This window comes from Mustela nivalis, assembly GCF_964662115.1.
Source record: "Mustela nivalis genome assembly, contig: HAP1_SCAFFOLD_73, whole genome shotgun sequence".
Lineage (NCBI taxonomy): Eukaryota > Metazoa > Chordata > Mammalia > Carnivora > Mustelidae > Mustela > Mustela nivalis.
In genome coordinates, this window is record NW_028136524.1 from 122,343 (window position 1) to 146,341 (window position 23,999).

At 42.3% G+C, this 23,999-nt stretch overlaps 1 long non-coding RNA gene across 4 annotated transcripts in view; it reads right to left on the minus strand.

Annotated features, from left to right (window-relative positions):
• Nucleotides 1-641: 641 nt before the first annotated feature.
• LOC309856989 overlaps nucleotides 642-23,999 on the minus strand; it is a 41,534-nt gene continuing 18,176 nt past the window's right edge. Inside the window, exons 2-9 of one of the 4 annotated variants that reach the window (XR_014307431.1) lie at nucleotides 19,225-19,384; nucleotides 18,016-18,078; nucleotides 15,731-15,811; nucleotides 14,018-14,121; nucleotides 11,640-11,748; nucleotides 10,654-10,833; nucleotides 8,894-9,021; nucleotides 642-683 (exon numbers count right to left, since the gene is read on the minus strand). This is a non-coding gene — a long non-coding RNA (uncharacterized lncRNA). Of the gene's footprint in view, nucleotides 684-6,770; nucleotides 6,916-8,893; nucleotides 9,022-10,518; nucleotides 10,834-11,639; nucleotides 11,749-14,017; nucleotides 14,122-15,730; nucleotides 15,812-18,015; nucleotides 18,079-19,224; nucleotides 19,385-23,999 lie in introns of those variants that run through there. The other 3 variants (XR_014307432.1, XR_014307433.1, XR_014307434.1) reach the window with 3 other exon arrangements.

The window sequence follows — 23,999 nt, forward strand, 5'->3', positions numbered from 1 at the left end:
ATGGGATCTTAGGGGACAGGCACGTAGAATTCCAGTGGGATCCCGGAACAGAACCTAATTGGAGATTAGAGATGGTCTAATGTAAGTTCACACTGTCTATTGAAAATGTATAGACTCATTATGGTCAAGAAGGCTGGAAGATAAGTAGATTTTGGGAAAGATGCAGGTAAATTCAGGGAGGTGGCAAATTACCCCAGAGAAAGTAGAATGGCTAAAGAGTATGGCCCAAACTTTTTAAAAAGATTTTATTCACTTATTTGACACACAGAGAGCCAGAAAGCACAAGTGGGGGGAATGGCAGAGGGAGAAGGAGAAGCAGGCTCGCCGCTGAGCAAGGAGGCAAATGTGTGGGACTCGATGCCAGGACCCTGGGATCATGACCTGAGCTGAAGGCAGACACTTAACCGACTGAGCCACCCAGGCACCCTCTGGCTCCAACTTCCAAAGATGGTGTATGAGCTACCTTTGGTGGGAAGAAATGAAGATCAGCAACTGTCCTTGATTCTGCTTCTCAAGAAGGCATTGTGATGTGGTGCCCAGGACTTTGGAGACAGACACACGCTTGGTGCCCTCTGGCTCTGCCGCAAAAGCAACACCTTCCAGAGGGCAGCTGCAGGCACCGGGTGGGTGGCGTCACACAGGTCAGACCCGGGAGGCACTCAGCCACGTACCCATTCCACCTGCTAGGTTTGGAAGAGCGCTATCAAAGTCCCTGCTGCCGAAGGACCATCCAGAGTGACATGTCCCATGGGGCACGCCGGCATTCATTTACCCCTTCAGGTTATTGGCAGCAAGGCTGGAAATTTTTTAAATTGCCTGGGAAAATGATAGCAAACGTCTCCAAAAAGGAGTTTCAAAACGCAGACTTCATACTATGTTTTGAGTACATTTCATTCATTTGGCAGGTACTGACAGGGTGCTTAAGTGCCAGGTGCTGCTGCATTAGAAACGGACTTGAGAAGTTAACAGGAGGGGGCTCCAACCCTCAACCAGCACAAAGTCGATCAATGGATGCATGTGACAGACAGAGCACTGTGACGGGGAGTACTAGGTGCTCTCATAAGAAGGGTGTGCTAGGAGCTAAGGGAACACTCGGGGGGAGCCAGCACCAACACTCGGGGAGAGCTGTGGGAAATATGATGGATGCAGATGGCTCCAGGGGAAACCAGAGAACTGCTCAGTACCCTGCTTCTTAACAGCTCCAAGTGCCCGCTGCTTCAGAGTGGGGGCTGGGCGAGCAGGGAGCTGGGGTGGGCGCAGGGATGCCTGATTTCCAACCTGCAGCCCCTGCACTGTTTCACCTGTACCTTTAGGAGTACAATGACATAGGATTTCACCAACGGAGGATCTACCCCTGCATCCTGGTACTGGAAAAGCACGTGAGGGCTGCGGAGCTGAAAGCAAGAGTTGGTAGTTCCAGTAATGTGTGCAGGGTTTTAAAAAACTATATATGGGAAAATATCCAGTCTTATTTGCATGTGTTTGTATCATGCACAATTTTTAACTGCAATCCTCCTTTTACCTTCTTCCCTGTTGTTAAGACTCTCCTCTCCTCACCGCTGCCTTCATCCCTATAATACCTGTTGACAGCCTGGTGCTCATCCATGAGCTCATTCGCCTCTATCCACGCACGCATGGGGCTCTGTCACTGTTTAACAAATATGGGCTTATTTTATCTACCTCTTGATCTAGTGCTTCCCAGTTAATAATCCCTCCTGCATAACGTCCTTCTGTTTTTACCTTCATTTTTATAAAGAATGGCTGCTCACCTTTTATCAGGTGCCTTTATTTTTTTATCAAATGCATTTATTGCTATGGTCTTAAGAGTTTTTTCACAGTTAATTTAGTGATGAGGTAAATCTTATTGATTTTCTGGTCTTGAGTTCCCTTTATTTTCCTGGAATGAATCCAAGTTGGTCTCAGGATATAGTCCTTTGATAGATGCCTGACTTCTGTTATTTGCTAACATTAGTTCAGTTTCTGTTAACTAATCTGTCCTAAGCCAGATTTGTTAATAGCTTCCCCGTTCCTCCCTCTCAGGTTTGGGTATTAAAATTGTGCTCAGCTTCATCAAGTGAATTGACTTATTATTGTTTAATTGCCTGTTGCCATTTAACAGTAGAATGACAGTTATCCAGCTGCAAACTCGTCTGATCTTGGAACTCATTTTCTGAATTTTCCATTCTTGAATCATTTGGATGATTTTGTTTTCCTAGGAAATCATCGTTTCTTCTAGGTTATCAAATTGATTAGTATAAAGTGCCTTGCAGTTTAGTGATTCTTTTATATTATGCATTTGCTTTTATATCTCTGTTCCCAACCCTTATCTGTTTTGCAACTCTCTCTCTCTCTCTGTCCCCTCCTCCCTGAAACCCCCCTTTCCCCATCCCCCTTCCCTCTCTCCCCACCTCCTCCCACACCCCATCTTCCCCCTCTCTTATCCTTAATAGGGCATGTGAAGTTTTTTTTTTATTTCATTAGTCTTTCATAAAAACAACTTTGAGTTTATTTGCCCCTCACATTTTTTATTAGTTTAAAAATTTATCTTTATTATAACTACTTCCTTTCTTTTGATTGAGCTGCCCTTTTCTGATGGGTTTAACTGAGTAGTTTCTTTTATTCAAGAAAATGTTTGAAATTGAAGATATTTGACACTAAAGTCTCCTTAGAGTATAACTTCTGGTGTCTTCTGTAAGTTTTGGTATGAAATAGTCTCCTTTTCATTGATTTCAAGATTTTCTTCAGTTGTCTTATGATTTCTTCTTTGACTGAAGACTGTATTTCTTAACTTGTGTGTAGTTTCAATTTTTTGTTACCAGGTTATCTAATTCTGATTCTACTGGATTGTGATCAAAGAACTGTTCTTTAAATCTTTAATTTGGAAGGCTTGTAAAGGTTTCCTTTGTTGCCTAGTATGCAATTAATCTTTACAAATATGGCTTTCCTTATGTGTAAGAAAGAAATGTTTTCCGAGGGAAATAAGGATGTCTATTTTCTTTTTTTTTTAAAGATTTTATTTATTTACTTGACAGACAGAGATCACAAGTAGGCAGAGAGGCAGGCAGAGAGTGAGAGAGAAGAGGAAGCAGGCTCCCCGCGGAGCAGAGAGCCTGATGTGGGGCTCAATCCTAGGACCCTGGGATCATGACCTGAGCCGAAGGCAGAGGCTTTAACCCACTGAGCCACCCAGGCGCCCCAGGATGTCTATTTTCTGTGTGTCCTTGTTTTTCCCTCCTTCTAGTAGATACTACCATTTGAAAAGCTAAAATTTTACCTTGTTATTGCATTTTTAGAGTCTTTAGGTATTATGTTGTTAGATGTATACCTGCTTATACCTTTTACATCTTCTTTCCAAACTCTGCCTTTAAAAATGTTCCTCTTCATCTTAGTACCTATAGCTTTAGACCCAACTTGTCTGCGATGAATTTTGCCATTCCGGCTTTCTCTTTTGCATGTTATCTCCTCACCTGATACATTCTCAATCCCTTTTGCATTTTAAGTATGTTTCTTGAACAGCGTGGATCTGTAACCCCCTGATAGGTGCTTTAATAGAAAAAGTCCGTCTGTACACATTTAAATTAATGATAAACAGTCGTGATTTTATTCCTTCCATCTTATTTTGTTTGTTTTTATTTCCCCAATTTTTGATGTTTTTAATCAAGTTCATTCTTTTTCTACTTGATAAATATAGAAGTTCTTTGCATTTTTCGATGACAGCTTAATTGAGTTATAATTCACAGGCCATACCACTCACCATCTAATGTGGACAATTTAATGGCTTTCACTATAGTTAACTATACTATACTGAACTACCTACACATTTTCATCATCCTCAAAAGAAAACTTTAGCCATCACCACCAGTCTTAGGCAACTGCTAATCTACTTTCGGTCTCTGTAGATTTAGCTATTCTGGAAATTCCATATAAATCAAATTATGCAATATGTGGTCTTCTGTGACTGACTTCTCTCAATCAGCAGAATGTTTTCAAGGCTCCTCTGTGTCGTGGCACATATCAAAATTCTATTCTTTTCAAGGCTGAATAATATTCCACTGGCTGGATGGATCACATTTTAGTTATCTCTTCATCAGTTGATGAACATCTGGGTTGTTCTCACCTTTTCGCTATTACGAATAAACCCTAAACCTTCATGCACAAGTTTTTGTGTGGGCATAGTTTTTTTCTTGGCTCTATACACAGGAGTGGTATTGGTGTGTCATATGGCAACTCTGTGTTCTGCATTTTGAGGAGCTACTAAACCATTTCTAATGTGGCTGCGCTATTTTCCAAGCCCACCAGCAATTTACAGGTTCCAGCTCTTCACATCCTTCCAACACCTGCTTTTGGGTTTTTTGATAGTAGCCATCCACGAGGGTGGGAGGTGGTATCTCACCATGGTTTTGATTTGCATTTCCCGAATGATTAGTGATGTTGAGCATATTTTCACGTGCTTATTGTCCCATATATTTTATATATACCTTATATGTAGCTTTAAATATATATATTTCATATTTTATTTATATTTCAATTCATATTTAAGAATGTTAATATATTTACATAAATATGTTTATATAAATATATGATAATGTAAAATATATTTATATATACATTTATATATTAATGTATACATTTGAATATTGGAGAAATGTATATTCAAGTTCTTTGCTCATTTTTTTAAAAAGATTTTATTTATTTATTTGAGAGAGATTTATTGAGAGAGATCACAAGCAGGCAGAGATGCAGGCAGAGAGAAAGAAGCAGGCTCCCTGCTGAGCAGAGAGCCTGATACGGGGATCCATCCCAGGACTCCGAGTTCATGACCTGAGCCGAAGGCAGCAGCTTAACCCGCTGAGCCACCCAGGCGCCCCTCTTTGCTCATTTCTTAACTTGGTTGTCTTTTTATTTGAGTTGTAAGAATTCTTCACACAGTCTGAAGGCATGTTTCTTATATATGACCTGCAAATATTTTCTCCCATTTAGTGGCTTGTCTTTTGACTTTGTCAATGGGGTCCTTGGAAGCACAAAACTGGGATATTTTGGTTGAGTCCCATTTATTTGTTTATTATTTTTTTTAAGTAGCTTGACTTTGGTGTTTGGCTGAGGAGCCGTTGTTAGATTCAAGACCACTAACATTTACCTTTGTGTTTTCTTCTGAAAACTTTATCATTTTACTTTATTTTTATTTTTTAAAAGATTTTATTTATTTGAGAAAGAGACAATGAGAGAGAGCATGAGCGAGGAGAAGGTCAGAGGGAGAAGCAGACTCCCTGTGGAGCTTGGAGCCTGATGCAGGACTCGATCCGGGAACTCCGGGATCATGACCTGAGCAGAAGGCAGCCGTCCAACCAACTGAGCTACCCAGGCATCCCGAACTTTATCATTTTAATGCTTACATTTATGTCTTTGATGCATTTTGGGTTATTTTCTCTGTATGGTGTGAGGCAGGACTCCTGTTTCATTATTTGCATGTGGCTGCTTGGGAGTAAAATACTGTTCTTACCCCCATTGAATTGTTTGGCACCCTTGTCAAACATTAGTTGACTGTAATTTATTTTCCTTTTTTTTTCCCATTGAGGAATTTCACGTGCCATGTATATTATATTTCTAGGAAAAAGGAATCCCAGGATTTTTCCTCCTGCCTGGATTCTTCCTTCTTCATGGTGCATGATGCCAGAAGAATTTTTCCATGCAGTGAAACCAAACTGAGGGGATGGAAATATTCTGCCACTTTTCTAGATCTTTCAGTTATACAAGTCTAGGGCTGGTCATGCCACACTTGTTTAACTTGCCCGTGAGGTTCACAGCAGTTTTCCCAGCACTGTGGTCATCAATAATTTCAAATTTGCCAATGTACTCATGCTTCCTCATCACAGTGAGGAAACGGGACGATGACTTTGGTGCAGGGCCTCCTAAGAACCTGGCCTTCGCCTCCCCTTTCAGCAGTGTTAATGTTTTTGAGGGCCTTCATATTTTATTAAAAATTTTAGGTGTCCGAATTCAAAAGGTTAACAATATGGTACAATAATAATAATAATAATAATAATATCATCTAATAATAATATAATAATAATTTCTTCTGCATAGTCACTGCTGTACACTAGTAAAATGAGATGTTTCTTTTCTTTCCTTTTTAAAGATTTTATTTATTTTATTTATTTGACAGACAGAGATCACAAGTAGGCAGAGAGGCAGGCAGAGAGCAGGAGGGAAGTGGGCTCCCCGCTGAGCAAAGAGCCCGACGTGGGGCTCGATCCCAGCCAAAGGCAGAAGCTTAACCCACCCAGGCGCCCCGAGATGTTTATTTTCATTTGGGATTATGGAGGGGCAAGGTGTTTTTGGCTCTCCTGCTGAAGGAGGGACTCAGTCAGTATTGTCTCCACCTTTTTCCCTAATAGTAGCTCTGGAAGATGAAGATGTCCCTCCATCTCCCAGACATGAGGGTTTGACCAGGACATGGGATGGTATAAACTCATTGACATAGTCTCATGAACTAAGCCCTGGTTTATTGGTCACAGTCGTTCTCCAAGTATTTTCAGGAGTAAACTTCAGGTGTTGCCCTTACTCTAATTTTTCTTTCTGAGACTTCAGACTGCAATCCCTACTTCCTGCAGTCACTTGAGGAGAAACGAGGCATGTGGCAACGCAACAGTGTGTTTTTCTTTCAAGATGATAGAATCACTCTTGATTTCTGTACACATCTTGGATTTTCATATACGAACATGGATTTTGGTGTCTACCCTGAGGAGGTGATAGTACGGTGTGAGGCACACTTGTATTCTCATGACATGTCACCTGGGTTACACAAAACTTTCTGGGCCCGGCAGAAAGGCAGAAACCCGGGTGAATTCCTCATTGTTCCAGCAGGCTGTCAGCCCTCAAAGGCCTTCTGGATGTGTTTGTGCATCGCAGTGTCTGCTGTGTAAGATACAGAAAGAGCACAGTAGTTCAAGAGGAAAATATTTAGGAACACATTTTCCAGGAGGAACCAGGATTCAGTTTGGGTGACTCTTGACCATTTTTCATCTTCTGATGACTGAAAGTGGTAGTTAGTCTACAGTCATGGTTTTAACATGCATTTCGAATGTAATGTTAGTTTCCATCAACATAAAACTATAAGAACTGTCTTCCTTAAGGGCATTCGTGTAAGGCCCGTTATTTTCCAGCTTGATTAATGGAAACAAAATTTTTCTGTAATGCTTTCTTCCTACTCTGTATTAGTTTTCAGGACTGGATTGAAAGTGATTTATTGTGGATAGGGTTATACCTGGTCGTGGAATTTTTTTTTGTTCCTGGGTTTTTAAAGGTGGCAGAGTTGACTTTCTGATTTTAATTCATCTTCACTAGATGAAGAATTCACAAATAGGACTTTTTCTTGAAATAACCATAGCCTGGGGGCGCTTGGGTGGCTCAGTTCATGATCTCAGGGTCCTGGGATCGAGTCCCACATTGGGCTCCCTGCTCAGTGAGGAGCCTGCTTCACTCTTTGCCTCCCCCTCTGCTTATGCTTTCTCTAATAAGTAAATAAATAAATAACCTAAAAAAAAAGAAGTTGTATTTGACTGGAGCTTCATGTGGAGTGACAGATCAACAGAAAGACAAAGGGATATGAGACAGGAAGCAATGAAGGAAAACACAGAGGCGCACAGTATAGACAGATGTTCCTCAGCTTATGACGGCCTCGGCTTCTAATAAACCCATTGTTCAGCTGGAAATCTCTTTAGTTGAAAATGCATGGAAAACACCTAAGCGACTGAACATCAGAGCTTAGCCCCGCCTAACTTAAATGTGTTGAGAAACTTACAGTATTGCACAATTCGGCAAAATCCTCTAACACAAAGCCTATTTCACAATAAAATGTCTGGTATCTTTTGTAACTTACTGAACAGTGCACTGAAAGCCAGAACAGGACGGTTCAAGTGTGTTGGTTGCTGACCCTCGTGATCACGTGGTTTGCCTGGGGGCTGTGCTCGCTGCCCCTGCCAAGCATTAAAAAAGAGGACCCTACTGTAGATCGCCAGCCTGGGAAAAGATCCAAACTAAATGCATATCACTTCTGCACTATTATAAAAAGTCAAAAAACCATAAACTGAACCAAGGTGAAGTCAGGGATCTTCTGTACCAGGTGTGTTAGGTAAGGTCAAGCACTCCTGTCTGGCCAGGAACCATAGTGGTATGGGGTAAAGTTCCACAGTAAAAAGTTCTACAGCGGAGAACCACTAGGACTCAAGCACCAAGGGTTACAGGTTGCGCAGGAAGACTGGATGCTCCCCTGTGGGCGATGAGAAGCCACAAGCGACTCAGGAAGGCTGCAGAGCTCTGGCAGGTGGGACAGCTGAGGGCTGCAATGAAGAGGGACAGGTGGAGCTGGGAGACCAGGTGGGGAGAGCCTGCTACCCTCGAACAAAAGGCGACAAAGGTCTGGACTGAGATGACGGAGATGGTGGAAGGTAATGGGATATTCATAAAGCAGAACTGGAAATCCATGGAAATGAAATAAGAGAGGGAGGGAAAACCGAACATGACTTTAATTGCCATCAGTATAAAATGTGTTGAATTAAAATGAATTGGTATTTCTAGACCAATGATGACATCACAATAATGGAAGGAAACCAATTCTGATTTTGAACCTGGTTAAGGAGAAAGTATAGACAAGAGAAAAGCAGAGGCTCTGGAGTCACACAAATGTCACAGTTGAGATTCGTCCCCACTCTTCATTCCCTTCCCTGTAAACCCAGGCAAGCGACACCTGCCTCACAGCACTGGTAACAAATAGGGAAGAGCACACATTCCCACGTTCCCGGGTCCGACAGGACACCAGGGATCAGCGGCACATGAGGAGGTGACAGGTGGTCACTAAACTGAGCTCAGGTGCATACACAGCAGTTTACATCACCTTGAGATGGCTCCTCCTGTGACCTCTCGAAGAAAGCGGCAGTGGTGAGGAACGAACTCCAGGAGCTTATTAGCATACATGATCTTCAGGCCGTCCGGATGAGACTCAACGATCTGCTCTACAATCACCTAGCAGAAGGAAGAGCGTTTTATTTTTATTTATTTGTTTGTTTGTTTGTTTGTGTTTTTGTTTGTTTTTAAAGCACCTAAAAGAGAATATGAACTATACACTACAGAGAAAAGAATCGAGTAAACCTTACAAATGCACTTCGTCCTTCCTCCTCCCCACTCAGTATGCTTTCTAAACAGGAGGTAAGTAACAACGGCATGAAAATCTAGGTCCCGGGATTTGGGAATACTGCTCCAACCCTGGGGGACACAGAGGCTGAGGGACAGAGACTGGCCTGAAGCTAAAACATCACACACACTCATCTGCTTCCCTTCTGAGCTTAAAAGCGAAATACTGTATCTGCAGACAACAGCTCTGTACCATCTTCACCCTGGCCTTATCCTCTACCGTCTCCAGAACAGGGAAAGGGCTGAGATGGAAAGTGATGGAAGAAAACACATCGTATTTTGCTTTAGTATTTTATTTTTTTTTGGTGAGGCTGAGTTGCAGGAGGTGAATGACAATCATACAATCTTAAATACTTAACGACACGGAAACGTAAAGTACTTCCCTAATTTAGCATATTAGATTCAGTTCAATGAAAAGGGCATAAATTAAACAACTAAAATATTTTCATTTAGTGACAAAGAATAATGTGATCTTTTTCACCCCCACAGAGAGAGCTATGAACTATAATAGGATACATACAAAGAACTGACAGATCATTTACTTTTAGTAGTCTTAATGAAGCTGAGAAGATTACTGAAATTAATCCTTCAATTTCACTTCTATCACTGGGATACTGTCTCGTTTTAAAACTCGAAGCCTTTCATCCTGAAGTCATGGTGGGTAGCTTTATACTTACTGGACAGAAAGAGCACTCGCACTGGCAGGTGACTGGAAGAAAGCCCTCAAACGCTGAGACTGGCTTCATGACTTCTGTCAGCCTGAACTAGATGAAACCAACGCTCTCTAAGTTGGAAGCTGCTTATTGCTGGCGGTCTCACATGGTGCAGCCCATACTCCGGCCGCTCAGAGGCAGGACAAACTGACTTCCTGTATTTAACTGTATCCTTATAGGTCAAGAACACTGGGTAACCAAGTTCCGGACTTAAGGTACTACCCCGTTAACTCGCCCTTCAAAGCCCTTTATCTTTGAATATTCCCTCCCTCCCACCTTCCTAGCCTGGCAAACTCCCCCATGGTCTTCAAGACTTAAGCCACATCAATTCTGCAAAGACGCCTCCCCTCACAGACTTTCCCTGCACACAGAGCTGTCTTCCAGCTCCTCCAGTGGGCACGGGCACCTTGGTGGGGTCACGCTTTTCGGCAACTTCATTAACGTATAACTTATGGAAATAGAAATTGACCTAAAAATGTTCTGATCCGTACCTTCTTCCTAGGCAAGTCCCTCACCCCTACTAAATTAAGATGATCCCTGAGTTATGGCATCACTGGAAGAGAAAAGAGCGCATGCCTGATTCCTGCCATGCTGATGGGCTCCAAGCGGGACCAACCTTTTCTTACATCCAGAAGAGCAGGAACTAAGAGCATCTTCAAGGAAGAGCCCTGAGCTCTCTCGCACCCAGTCAAGAAACGAAGCCAGATTAGATGCTCTGTGTTTGTGGAATGAGGTGCATGGGGGCACAAACCTCATCCATGTACGGTTTCACCAGTACTTGACCAACTAACGCCTCTGCATCCCGTGTCTTGTCAAATGTAGCTTAAGTCCAGAGGCAGTGCCGTATGATGTCCACATTGGAAGTCTGAAGCCCTTCTAGCAACAGGCCTCCCAGGGACTGCTGCAGCATGGCTGTAATGTGGGCTATACACTGCAAGAACAGAGAGACCAGGAAAGAAGGTCCAGGCACAACAGTTTCTAAAAGCTCAAATATATGTGTATAATTTATATACATATGTGTTATATATATAAATCGAGCCTCTAATTCTACCAGAATATATGTAAGATTAAAATCCCAACATTTCCTAGAGAATAACAATGAATCTCTTCTCCCCATGATTGCTTTCTTTCTTTTTTAAAGGTTTTTATTTATTTATTTGTCGAGAGAGAGCACAAGCACATAAGGAGGCATAGGCAGAAAGAGAAGCAGGCTTCCTGCCAAGCAAGGAGCCCAAGGTGGGACTCGATCACAGGACCCTGGGATGATGTCCTAAGCCAGAGGCAGTGGCTTAACTGACCGAGCCACTGAGGCGTCCCCTCCGTATGATTTCTTTGAAAGTAAGTCGGCTTCATCAAAGTGAAGTTTAGACAATTACGGAACGACAAAAAGTTATTTGCCTCTTAAGCTACGGAGTAAATCTGACAAACGTGCATTTAAACCCAGTCAAGGTCTTTGGATAAATGAACTCTGACTATATCATATGATGTGTCAAGTTACATGAAATTCAGAATTAATTTTACTTGCATAGTTTGGAGACTACGCTTGTGTCTTTACACAAAATCTATCTAGTGTGACATAATGGAAGAAGGGTCCAAAGCAGGAGATACTGAAAAAAAAAATTCAAAGCTAGCTTCTAAATCCTGTAAAGTAGCAATTATCAGGGGCAATGCTAGGTCAAAGCAAAATCATCCAGGAAATTCGCAAACAGCAAATTGAAAATCGAAACCAACATTTACTGGTCTTACTTTGTCCAGAAGAGGCATGCCTTTGCTCTGAACAGCATGAAAATGTAACTGGTTAAATTCTGTGGCAATTCTCTCCAAAATCTCTCTAGTCCAGAGAGGGCTAGTAGAGACAATTAGAGAAGTGTAATTCCCAAAGTTAAAACCTGCCACCCCCACTGCCCCCCATGCCTTACAGCGCTCAGGCACTTGCACCTGCACGCCATCATTTTCAGGACAAACTGTCTGTGCAGCAGGCCCCAGGTGCGAGGGGTGAGGAGCGGGGAGATCATAGAAACCACCGACACAGCCTGGCCGGGGCCACAGGGACCAGGCAAGGGGATGGAACTATTTTAGGTCAGTGTGGGTACAACTGCATGTTTCCACCACGTTCCTCTGGCTCTCCCATTCGTGCCCTTCTTCTCCCTTCTTCTCCCATTCTCTAACCCCCTCCTCTCTCTTGCCCTGTCCTACCGTTCATACGCGAATCCCTCTCTTCTCTGCCTGCCTCATTCTCCCTCCCAAGTACCTCCCCAGTACCAACTACTGCTGTCTCCTCAATCAGCTAAAACTGACCGCCTAGCAGCAACCTGGGAAATCGCTCAGAGCAGCGGACTCCAAGTTTACATTTACCCAATGGCAGAAAGAGCAAGCTCGGTGCTCTGGGAGCTGGTGAGAAATCACTCACAGTGCATCTGCCATCAAGTGGACTGGATACACTTCCCTCTTGCCCCCCACATTAGAAAGCGTCCACCCCATTCAAAAGGAAGCCGAACAGTGAAAAACAAAACAAAACAAAACAAAGGCCCCAAAGCCCCTGCTGGGCTCTATGAGGCATCCCACATCTGAGGATGGGCAGTCAGGTAGTGAGGAAACACACTGTAAGGAAACCCAAAAATGTCTGGAGACCTGCCACGGTGTGCCCCGTCCCAGAGCATCAGAACTGGTGTGGAGGGAAGGCAGGCGCTGGGCACGACCAATGCAGAAGCCTAATCCCAACCTCTAGTGACTGATCCCATGCGCATTTCCTATTTATCCTTATCTAGGCATTTCTGGGCCTAGCAGAGCATGAAGGATTTACCGTGCGCTGACGCTGCTCTGGCTTTCCTGACTCCAGAGCTCAGAGCTGCTCTTCTGGAGAAAAAAGTCCTCCAAGGTAATTCTGAGCAAGAAAGCACACAATGTCTGTTTATCAAGGACAGTGCTGCAAAGGGACAGGATTGTAGACACAGAGCTCACTGAGGTGTTTCTATCCGAGGAGCACAGCAGCAACAGCAAAGACGGGAAGAACACTGGAGAGCCAGCTCCCCAGGGGCTGAATGTGGACATGGCTGGAGGGGCTGCAGGTGCTGCCAAGGGCCGCAGCAAAGCAGAGCCGCTGGAGACACACGGGCTGCAGAAGGGCCGCGTACAGACTGTCTGCTAAGTCTGGACAAACCGGGGCAGAAGCACGAGTGCAACGGGCTAGAGACACAAGCACAGTGGAGGCTGACCACTTAGTTGAATGCCTTGATGTGAAGGTCCTAGAGACCTAGAGACCTAGGACCAGAGAATCGCTTCCTTTGGGATGTGTCCGTTCTTAATCTCCATCATGAGACATGTGGAGCATATGGTCTCTCAAGTTCCTTCCAAATCTAAAACCTTAATTCCTAAAATTTAGAAACCTAACTCCCCCTGCAGGGGGAGGGACTGTTCGCCTCACACAGCAGAGCACGCAGGGCACGCAGGGCACCAGGCGACCTTGACGCAGGCAGCCCAGCTGGTATGTGCAGAACCAGCCCGGGCTACTCCCACTGCACCACTGTGTGTCTCACGGTGCTGACAGGACCTAACTACTCATTTTCTGAGTCACTCATCTACCCTGGAGAATTGAAAATTCACACCAGGAAGGGAACAAGACAATCACAGTATAACAAAGAGAGCCATCATCTTTTTCCTATTTCATAAGCTTTTTCTTTCCTGTTTGTAAATTTCAACTGGATGTGCCCTATACTGTTTCATAATAATATAATGCTGGTGCAAAATACATCAATGGTAATACTCTGGGCATGTCTAGGAAAAAAAAATGAGATGGAGAAAAACCAAGATGAATGGTAGGTATGCCTTAAAGATCAACAGGACTTTGCTAGTCCTCAGGGAAGGTGGTTCCAAATATACTTTTCCACTGCAAGCATAATGACGTGTTGGAACTGTGGTTTATAACCAAAGGGTTTATAGGAACATGTTATAGATTTCACCATTTCATGCTCTCCACTCTCCTGGAGCTACATTCTAGCCACAAACCTGGATTTTCTTCTTGTTTAGAAATGAATTCTAACTAAGCCGTCCCCGCCTCATTAGACTGGATGTGAAGTATTAATTTATGTGCTACTTAGTTAAAAAAAAATGCTTACCTGCTTGCTTCTAGTGCAGAGGTTTCTTTAGAACTTTGTGAATTTAAGATTTTTTCAATCTTTTCAACTGATCAAGTAACTTGTATAAGCCTCAACACACACATCTATAAAAATAAAAATTAAGCACACAAAAAACGTCACCATCTTTACTCTTAATCATCTTTATTTCCCATGCTAAATGCAGGAAAATATAAGACCAAAAGTTAACTTCAAATATATAGGGCATGCTATATTTTGAATATTTCTATGAAACACAGAATTCTCAAGAATGCAAATCTTAGTTCTAGAATAAGCATACTTCCATATTCTATTGCAAGTTTATAGAGAAAAAAAAACCCTAGACTTTGCTTTCTCATATTCTATACTCTTATTTCTTCTTTTCCCCATCCTGAATCTTTCTATGGGCATTTCTTTCCTATTTTTTTTAAAAAGATTTGTTTATTTGAGAGAGAGAGAGTCTGCAAGTGCGCGTGCAGGGGAGGGGCAGAGGGAGAGAGAGAATCTCGAGTAGACATCCTGCTGAGCATAGAGCTCAATGTGAGGCTCAATCTCATGACCCTGAGATCATGACCTGAGCCAAAAGCAAGAGTCGGACGTTTAACCAACTGAGCCACCAGGCGCCCCTCCATTTGTTTTCTTATGGCCCTTTATTCATGTTTTAACTTTGGCTTCCGATCGTACTGAGGCTCTCAGTTTACATGTGCATATACCTATATGGCCAAGCACCAAATCATTAAAGACCTTTTACACTACAAATATTATCAAAGAGGTTGAGGGACATTATGAAAACTCTCATCCTTAAAGAACAAAAAAATACAAAGTCATCCATTCAATAAATAGTTACTGAACACCCCTGGGAGCTCGACATTCATTCCGACGGGGGTGGGGGAGGAGGGGGACACGAGAAAATAAAGCAAGAAATACACCCTGCTCTCATAAAGCTTACTGTTTTGTCTGGAAGCGCATGACAAGCATTCTTTGGACAAAAGCTGTGAGGAGATCCAGAGGCGAATTAAACAGAAGGTCCCTCAAACAGGCTTTCTCCCCACTGAGATTTTAACAAATATCCTAATAATACACATAGAAAACATAGTACAGAGCAGCAGGCGAGAGTCAGAAGCCCAGACTCCCAATGCCCGCTGTGCCCCTACATCGTTATGATCATGAATGACATCGGGGACACTTGAAACTGGAGATAGCACTAAGGGGCACACTCCCGGGGTGAGCCCTCAGATGTACAGAGCCATTGCCTGTCTCACACACCTGAAACTAAGCCAACACCGCATGCTAACTACTGGGAATCGAAAAAATTAAAGTGAACACCAGAACATAAAGAACACAGGATCAGAAAATAACAACAAACCTACGGCAGAATCCTGAGTTTGCTTTGGAAAGCCCACTTCTCCCCTAGTCTCTAATATAGGCCTATTTTCTTTACAGGGCCGCTGACAATTTATACAGTCGTTAACTGTCAAGCGCTGCACCGACAACAGCTATCACGGTTTCTTGTTCTGGAAAAAGTGGGTGATCTTGAGATTGTGTGGGTACCTCTGAAATTCTGTCTTCTTATTTCAGGTAGATATCGTGACGTAATGCATAAAATGCACATGCGTGAGAGCTTTGAAAAAAACCTGAATAGTGCTGACAAGTTCGTGGAGAAAAGAGGAGAGGGCTTCAACTGGCATGCAGCATAAGAAATCTACTGGAGGGTACCTTTTTCTTCCTTATGTCCTGTTGTTTACACATTAGTTCATCTACTGCCCGAATTCCTTCACTGACTGATGACCTGAGACTCTTTAAAAGAATAAAAAATAAAACGTATTACAGACATTGTTTTGTCACATTATCAAGTTCCTACATCTCATTCAATTCCACAGAACTTAATACCTGTGCACCAGTACTATGCAGATATTGACAAAAAAAATGATATACCAGACATAGTTACTGTTGAGGGGACTCATGATCTGGGGGCATAATGACACGAAGGCAGGGTCGCATGGCCAGAAGAAGAATGACACATATACAGTGAAAGTTATGGGGATGAGGGGGCTTAGAATGGAGAACAGATAATATGAAGCAAAGTACAAGAGAGTCTGGAAATGTGACGGGGCTCGAATCGGACTCTGAAAGCCATGTGTACACAGCTGCCGAGGTGGGGAGGGGATGGGGAGCAGATGTAAGTGCAGACATACTCAGGGGCAGGGTCAGACAGGCACACAGCCATGTGCACTGCAGGCTTCCTTCTGGAGAGAAGCAAAAATAGGAATGGAGGGCCAACTTCACTGAGATGAGGTCTTTAGATTCTGCATATTTTGGAGAACGAGAGAGTGTCAAAGCACTGATGCATGATGATGAAATGTGGGTATGGAAATACCAGGAATCAAGAATGAAGAACAGAAGACCAGAAAAAGGCAGAGCACAGAGGTAGAGAAACATGTCCAGAAGCTAATGAATAAAGAGATAATTAGGAATTAGGGCCAAAACAAAGGTTAACAGAAACAACTAGAATGAAGTAGGCATATCACAAAAATTCCACAGGAAGGTGAATTAATTCACTCCATCAACATTATGAAACACCTCCTGGACATCAGTATTGTGGCAGCCCACAGGGATGCAATGAAGACAGATATAGTCGTATCCCTCAGAGGTCTGAGAATCTCACAGAACAGCTTCAGAGTTGGGACCAGAAAGGCAGGTCAGGCCTGTGGCTGAGCAGGACCAAAGTGGCCATAAAAACAGGCCATGGAAAAGGGAGGGGATACGGTGATGGTAGGGGGTGAGGTGGGACGGGAGCCTGTGTGAGTAGAGCAAATATGCCTCCAGGGAGAGAAGAGTGGGAGGCCAAAGGAAGGCTAGGCTTGGCAAACAACACCACTATGAGGCCCCGGGAGGAAGAGGCACACCAAGGAGGCAGTGGGAGAGAGCCCCACAGCGGCTGGTGTGGAATCCAGCAGCGGACCACAAAAATCCCCTCCATTCCAAGGAAAAGAACCTTTAACAAGATTTTGTAAAATTCAAATGAGACATAAACCATGGAAAGTATTGGCTACCTCAAGGCACAACTCAAGATTTTTACCTGTTTCACAAAGTCTTTCCTGCCTGCCCCTCCCCTAGGCTTCTCAGCACTGATATTTCCATTACTCCGCATTTTTCTTGGTTCTAACCATGTACTGTGTCTTCCCTTAAATTATGTTCTCCTTATATTCTCTCTAGGATGCAGGCACTGTCTTAGGGGAGGGATGCACGAGGCCACTCAAGCTAGAAGAGACAGACAAGGAAGGATGGTGTCGTTTATGACAAGTTTATGACAGGGCATCAGAACGGACAGAGGCCATAAGTCAGGGCACCAGACACAGACGGGGGGGGCGGGGGGGGGAGACAGGGCAGCACAGTTTTCTGTTAGAAGTGATGCCACAACTGCCCCTCCACTGTTCACCCAGGTGGAGTTCCTATTCCCAGTGGCTTAGAGGTGGGGAGTCCCATTCCCACAACAGAGATTTTTCTGAGAGAACATGCAAATGTAACATTTATTAAGTATTACATTTTATTTATATTATCCTTCAGTTCCATTAGGGATTACACAGTTTTTGTAGATCAGCCCAGGAACCTAACCACACGTAGATTACGTGGGGTGGGGGGGATATTTACAAGATTACAAACTGTTAAAATACAAGTCATTCGTAAGTTAGAAACCACTTACATATGACCAAAGTGGCATTAATAAGTTGAATTTGGAAATATGCTTCCTCTCCCCTGACATTTTAAGGTTGTCTACTCTGAGAATATGTCTTCTTCAAATCGAACATGTTTTTTTAGGTTTTTAGCATATGCAAAAACAAAATCATTTACAACTCTTCTGAAGGTGAATATTATAATCATGAACCGTTAAAATACAACCACCAGTACCACCAAACTAACAGATGAAAAGAATTCTTAGAGAAAAGCCGACGAGGACAACAGGCGTCACAGCAGACTGTTTTCATAAATTGGGGCCTTACCAGAACTTCTCGTAACTGTCCCAAAGGCACATAAAGTTCATTGAGGGCTTTGTCCATGCCAACCTAAAGGCAAAACCAGGTTGGCACAAACACATCACGATAAGGAGTAATAGTGACGTATCTATTTAACGATCAAAGCGGTACCAGATTTAAGTTATTTTTTTGGCACAACTGTATTTTGCTACATAACTAGCTAAACAACAGAAGTGTTATTTGGCCATTAATGTTGTTCATAGAATATGAAAAAAATCTGTTGAAATACATGGAACTATAAAAATAAGGGAAGTCATGAGAAACGAAAGTTTCCTTAAGAACAATTTGCCTTTAGATGACATTTTAAATGAACGTGAAAAATTTTCACAGAAGGTGAACAGTTCTCTGTCTGTAATTGATGATACTCAGCCAGGTGATGTAAAAGTCTGACGGGCTACGTCTCTCTTAAACATTATTATAAGCCTTGAGAAAAATAGAAATTAAACAGAAGTAAAATTTTCTAGGTTTTTAATCCTATTGGGATATTTATCTTAGTGGTATATTTCCCAAAAGCAAATGTGCATCATTAATTTTAATGCTTCTTGAAATTCCCACGGAGCTGCAACTTTCTGTGCTTCTCTGGACAAACAGATTTAAAACAAAATGAAGCATCAACAAGGAGACTTTTCTGCCAAGTAACAAAATTCAACATTTCTAAACAGCTTTTACAAACAATTGATAAGCTCACTGCAAATCATTCTTATATTTTTATAAAACCAAACTTTTTAAATATCAATATTGGCCAATGTTCCCTCAACCTAGCTCTGGCTAACAGATATACCTGGGAGTAAATTAAACATTGTAAGAGTGGTGGACATGTGCTCCTACAAATTAGTCTAAATCAAGGAAGACTTCAGGGTAATCACTTAGCAACTAATAAAACAACCCCTTGGGTATTATTATCCTTTACTTTTCACTGTTGACTAATGAATTTGAAACATAATCAAAGTAGAGCAACCTTAAATGAATAAAAACTAAAACAAACAAAAAAATGTATTCCAAAAAGTTTAGTTCTTTTATTAATGAAATTGGTAATTTCTTCAAGTTTCTGGTGGGGTTGGTGGGGTAATCAACTGAAAGGTTTCTAAAAACTCTGCCCTTTTATTAAATATGAAGGAGAGAGAAAATGTGTGTGTGTGTGTGTGTGTGTGTAGGACTTGTGAATTTCAGGTTTACCAAGTTTGTGGAAAGGTTGACAAAATCTGCATAATCCTTGTTGATGAGCTCGACCATGGCTGTTTTAAAAGTTTATAGTAGAGTTCAGATCTCCTCTTAGTTCCTCCAGCTGGACATGCTTCCTACAGTCAGACACAAAGTGATCGACGTCGAAATCTTCCTGAAAATCAAACCAGAAAGAAAAAATGATTGCACTGATACCACATTTTACATAGAAAAATAAGATCAGAGAAAGAATAAGAGGCTGTATTACTGCAGGGGAACACACACAGGGACATCATGGGGTCTGCTCACTTCCTAAGATTATGGGAAAGGGGGCCCCCTCACCAAGACCATTCTCTCCAGTTGCCTAACTCTACAGACATTTTATTTCTTTTAATTATACATTTCAAAGAGGCTCTTCTCAAAATAGAAACAGCTTTTTCTTCTTAATTTTAAAAGTAACAAATGTTCACTGTCAAACTTTCAACCAACCAAGAAATACTTATGTAAAAGAGAGAAAAAAAAATCACCCACTCTCTAATGCTCTGCAGTTAAGCACTGTTAATATTTATTTTTCTTCACTATTTAACACAGCGATTCACATCCTTCCAGACTTTGTTTTGGTCTTTCTCTTTACTTTTTTTTTTTAAGATTTTATTTATTTGAGAGAGAGAGAGATGGAGAGAACAAGTGGGAGGAGGGGCAGAGGGAGAAGCCGGCTCTCTGCTGAGCTGGGAGCCTGATGCCAGGGTTCATTCCAAGACCCTGAAATCAAGATCTCAACCGAAGGCAGACGCTTAACTGCCTGAGACACCCAGGTGCCCTACTCTTTCTCTTTAAAATATAAATTACTTTTGGGGTGCCTGGCTGGTTCAGTGGGTTAAGGCCTCTGTCGTTAGCTCAGGTCATGATCCCAGGGTTATGGGTTCAAGCCCCGCATTGGGCTTTCTGCTCAGCAGGGAGCCTGCTTCTCTGTCTCTCTCTCTGCCTGCCTCTCTGCCTACTTGTGATCTCTGTCTAATAAATCAATAATTTTTTAAAAAAATAAAATATCAATTACTTTTTAAAGAAACTGGCATATAATGGACACATGTTAGTTTCAGGCATACAACATAAAAATTCCATATTTTTATCTGTTGTGAAATGATCACCCTAAGACTAGTTAACATCCATCACCAAACATACACATTTTTTTCTTGTGCTAAGAACTCTTAAGCTTTAGCAACTTTAAATATATAATAATATACGGCACCTGGGTAGCTCAGTGAGTTAAGGCCTCTGCCTTCGGCTCAGGTCATGATTCCAGGGTCCTGGGATCGAGCCCCACATCAGGCTCTCTCCTCAGCAGGGAGCCTGTTTCCTCCTCTCTCTCTGCCTGCCTCTCTTCCTATTTGTGATCTCTGTCAAATAAATAAATAAAATCTTAAAAAAAAATATATATATATATATATAATATACTATGCAGCCATCAAAAGAGATGAAATCTTGCCATGTGCAATGACGTGGATGGAACTAGAGGGTATGCTGAGTGAAATAATCAGAGAAAGACAATTATCATACAATCTCCCTTATATGAGGAATTTGAGAGGCAAAGTGGGGGGTGTGGGGGTAGGGAAGGAAAAATGAAACAAGATTGGATTTGGAGGGGGCCACCTGGGTGGCTCAGTGGGTTAAAGCCTCTGCCTTCGGCTCAGGTCATGATCACAGGGTCCTGGAATTGAGCCCCACATCGGGCTCTCTGCTCAACAGGGATCCTGCTTCCTCCTCTCTCTCTCTGCCTGCCTCTCTGCCTATTTGTGATTTCTGTCTGTCCAATAAATAAATAAAAGCTTTAAAAAAAAGATTGGATTGGGAGGGAGAAAAACAATAAAAGACTCTTAATCTCACAAAACAAACTGAGGGTTGCTGGGGGGAGGGGTGTAGGGAGAGGGTGGTGGGGCTGTGGACATTGGGGAAGGTATGTACTATGGTGAGTGCTGGGAAGTGTGTAAGCCTGACAATTCACAGACCTGTAACCCTGGGGCTAATAATACATATTTCTAATAAAAAATAATAAAATTAATATACAATAATACACAGTATTATTTACTACAGTCACTATGATGTACATTACATCCCCAAGGCTTATCTTATTAACTGGAAGTTTATACCACTGGACCCCTTCATCTATTTCCTCCACAACCTCACCTCTGGCAACCACCAATCTGTTCTCTATGACTTCATTTTGTTTTGTTTTTTAGATTCCACATGTGAGGGAGATCATACAGTATTTCTCTTTCTCTGTCTGACTTATTTCACTCAGCACAATATCCTCAAGGTCCATCCATGTTGTTGCAAATGGCAAGACTTCCTTCTTTTTATGGCTGAGTAATATTCCATCGTATACACACACATTTTCTTTATCCATTCACCCCGTTGGTGGACACCTTACTTATTTCCAAGTCTTGGTTGTTGTAAATACTGTGATACTCACTACTGTGAGTGTGAGTCTTGCTGGCCGCTAGAGCCAGGTGATCTAGAGATATACCCTGGGTAGCAACTGCAAACCTCGGGGCATCATACGAGCATTCAAGCTCATTTCCAGGAGATAACAGAAAGCAGAAGTGAGGTAGAGGGACAGCGCAAAGATGGTACCCATCAGCTCCATCTTTGGAGAATACCTTACTAGGCTCCAAGATCCATGTTAAATTAGATGCCTGCCCCTCAGAGCTTTAAGATAAGCAAATGAGCCTCTTTCACAGAAATCTGAACCCATTTCAGTCTGCTGCTTCTGTGCTGAGTTCCAGTGTGGGTCAGTCTACTCACGCGACTGCTTTAGGAACTGTTTCTCAGTTTGCTATAGCCTTGTGGGTCTCATGGGTGCAAGCTCTGATGGCTTTCAAAGCTGGATGTTTTGGGGTCCTGTCTCTTAGATGTACGTCTTGGAAGTTGGGGTGCCAGAAGTGGGGCTCAAACCCTTTGCTCCTCAGGGAGAAGCCTGGGGTTTTGAGTATCCTCCAAATCCCAGGTCGCTGTACCAGGGGTGGGGTTTATGGCAAGACTGATTCTTACTTCAACATAGGTTTTTTTCCTTACTCACCTAATGTGTAGGAGTCACTCAGCTAGTTGTAGGGTTTTTTCCACAGGAAATCTTTCCATATGGAGCTATAGATTCAGTGTGTATTTCATAGAAGAGATGAGTTCAAGATCCTCCTATGCCACCATCTTAAATGGAAACCCCAGACCTTCTCTATGTATGTGTGTACACACACATATGTGTACACACACACACACACACACACACACACACACACACACAAATATTCATGCTCTTCTAAACTATTTCCCAGCTAGGGGCACCTGGGTGGCTCAGTGGGTTAAGCCTCTGCCTTTGGCTCAGGTCATATCTCAGGGTCCTGAAATCAAGCCTCACATCAGGCTCTCTGGTCAGCTGTGAGCCTACTTTCCCCCCTCTCTCTGCCTGTCTCTCTGCCTCCTTGTGACCTCTTTGTCTGTCAAATAAATAAAATCTTAAAAAAGAATAAAAAAATAAAACCCATTCTATTAAAAAAAATTTCCCATCTAAAAATATAACTTGAATGTCTTTACATAAAACACATACATTTCTATTAATATTTTATGTGCATGCTGAGTGGCCCATTGAACAGATGTTCCAAATCTTTCATAACCTATTTCCAAGTATTGGTCCCACAGGATTAGCTATCCTGTGTTTCCCCTTTACAATTCTGTGATACCTGGGTAGGCTTATATGCTTAGAGGCAATAAATTACTATCTACTTCCCATGTGACTCTGATACTCCATGACATGTTTAGTCAGCAAGAATCAAATGTGATGATTCCCAAACTAGTTAAGGACACCTACACTTACTTCGTAATTATACAGCTTTATTAAACACTATGTAAACCAACAAAATATGACTGAAAAAAAATCACTGTTCTTTTGAAAACTAACACAGCTACTTTGGAAAGGTTTGATACAAAGAAATCAATAAGAAAATTTTTGCTAAGTTAGGTATGGGTGAGATGACCAAGTACCAGGCAGGGAGGGAGTGATCACAGGATTCTCACACAATTCAGTTAAAGAAACTGAAACTGAATGCAAAAAAAGACAACATAGTAAGCTTTTTAAAAAAAGATTCTTTTTATTTATTTGAGACACAGACAGACAGTATGAGCAGGGACAGGGGCAATGGGAGAAGGAGATTCCCTGCTGAACAGGGAGTCCAATGCAGGACTCCATTCCAGGACTCCGAGGTCATGACCTGAACCGAAGGTAGATGCCTAACCTATTGAGCGACCCAAGTACTGTGATAACTCAGAAATCTAATCTGCAGGCCAGTTTCCAGAGAAAAGACCTGGCACTGTTTCAATGGAGAATAAATGTACATATATTTTTTCCAAATAAAATGCTAAAAACTGTATGAACCATTCCCTACGAGTACTTGTTTAAACTGACTTTTTTAGTTAATCAACCAAAGACTGACCCTGCTAGTGTCAGAGAGAAGGACTTCATACCAAACCGTAATTTCACAGTCATCTACAGAAAGCCACCTGCTTCTTACACTGGTGACCAAATTAGCCTGGACCTTTCTCTCCTGAGACCATCTCAGACCTTACATCATAGTTATGTAATACATCACGGGAGGGGGTCTCGGTTCATAATCCTGGCCATCCTACTCACCAACTGTATACCTATAGGTCAATCACTTTCCCTGCCTCAGTTACACATTGTTGAAGTTCTTGAACTTCATGATGGCATTCTAAATTGTATAACTGGGGTGCCTATGTGGCTC